This window comes from Colossoma macropomum, unplaced genomic scaffold (assembly GCF_904425465.1).
Source record: "Colossoma macropomum unplaced genomic scaffold, Colossoma_macropomum, whole genome shotgun sequence".
Classification (NCBI taxonomy): domain Eukaryota; kingdom Metazoa; phylum Chordata; class Actinopteri; order Characiformes; family Serrasalmidae; genus Colossoma; species Colossoma macropomum.
Window position 1 is genome coordinate 11,649,165 of NW_023494808.1, and position 2,159 is coordinate 11,651,323.

A 2,159-nucleotide genomic window follows, 5' to 3' on the forward strand; every position below is an offset into this window, starting at 1 on the left:
AAAGTAGTTGTGCACAGTTTACTGTTTATTTGCTGAATTTAACACAATGTAAAAAGTGCCATATTTCTTTTTCGCAGGCCACGTTTTATGTTTATTTTTCCCCCCTAATATGTTAAATTCAGCAAATAAACAGTAATTTTGCATTAAAGTATGCATAAGTGTGTTCTCTGTAGGTGACGTCACTTCGTCACATAGAAAGTCATGTTTGTTTTTGCCTTCGTTTGACCAGACTAAAGATTTCTGAGCTTCCTGTTTTTTTACAGGCCAATTTTTTATCCAATACTGAAAAAATTTTATTCACAACCAAATGAATTTTTGGATTCATTTAAAGGAAACATTTCTTCAAATTGTTAGTGACACAACAACGCAGTTTCTCTGAATCATTTTAATATAACTTAAAATAAATACTACCAAACAGCAAGGCAAGTCCTCTACTGGATACCTGCCGTAATGTTTTGGTATGAAAACGAAAAACAAACAAACAAACCAAAACAGGTAAAAACAACTAAAGAAGATCGAAATCGAAGAAAAACAAAAAATCCGCAATGCATCCAACGTTGTCCTTCATCCAAAAAACAAAACAAAAAAAAACAAACAAACCAAAAAAAAAAACAAAAAAAACATTGGAACGAGAGACAGGGTAACATTGCCATAAGCAAAACGAAACAAAGAAATAAATAAAACAATTACAATTATGGTACAAAAATACACTGGAAAAAAAATCTCTCATAACAACATTAGAAAACCTGATGTAGAACCGTTGTTAGCGAAACCAGTATCTCACAGCGAGAAAAACGAGCTGCAACTTTTTTCTTTCTTTCTTTTAAACGTACGCACACGTCATTTTGCGATGAATTTGGACCGCGCAAATGGGGGCAGGGCCTGAAACCGTGGAGACTCCTCTCTACGGAAACGGCCCTAAGATTTCCCTCATATTTTTGTTGCTGTAGTGATTGATTTCTTTTTGTATGTATCATGTGTATTTTTTCGTCATCCAACAATTAAGTACAGTCACACAACACCTGTCACACAATTTTCTTTTTCTGTTTAGTTGTGACGAATAACTAAAAAAAGAGAAAGGCATTGCATATTTACATCACATAGATACTGTAGCTGGGTGGATTGGGGGGGTTCTGGGTTTTGGATGGGGGGGGCGTTTACAGGTTTCAGTCAACTATAAAGTCCACTCTCCTGCAGTTCTCTCAAGGTTTTCCTTGCCGGGGTGCTGCATGGCTCAGTTTGCTCAGAGTTAATGTGATCTGACTGGGTTACTGATTTCCACATTACTGCCGATGGCACGCGGCCATTAACACGATTTCTACAGCTAGGCAGAACTGGATAATGCTAAAACAAAACTAATTAAAAAAAAAGAATAATAATAATAGAGAGAAAGAGACAGAGTGTGTGTTGGTCTGTCCCCCTCAAACAGCTGGAGCGCTCCTGTCTGTCTGAAAAGAGGAGTGTATGGTTGATTATTAGCTTTCCCTGCAGGTTGAGTGCTAGTCTAAGATTAGCTTCTATATCCGTCTTGTATCTTAATGAACGCTGTTGTATCACAGAACTAAGCTGATGGTAGACCAGCACTCTTACATAGTGACTTTCTTAATCTTATACACAATCCATAAATAACTTCTGACTAAACTAATTCAGGATCAGTTACTTTCATATCATTACAAACTTTATTACACTGGCAGACGTTGCTAATCCGAGTGCTGCTCTAAACCCAGCGGTCAGATCAGATTAGATCCACCTACAGTCGTATACAAAAGTTTGGGTGTTTTTTTTTGTGACACATCCTCTACAGAGAACACACCTCTGCACATTTTAATGCACAATAACCACGTTTACATGCAGCCTAATAATACGTTAATAATCCGACTATTTGAATAGAATACATCCATGTAAACACTTCAGTCGGAGTAGACTATTCTGACTGAGGCCATTCAGAATACAATGTCTGTCCGACTGAGGTGGGTAATCCTGTAAATAATCCGTTAAATAGAAGAATAATATCCGTGTAAACGCCTGTATCTGATTACATTCCCTATCAGAAAGTTTAAGTCTGTTCTGATCATGTTCGTCACGCCATAGTGAGAGTTATACCGTTCAACATGGCGGAGCAGAAACTGGTCTGCAGAGGAGACGAAGTTCATGCTCTG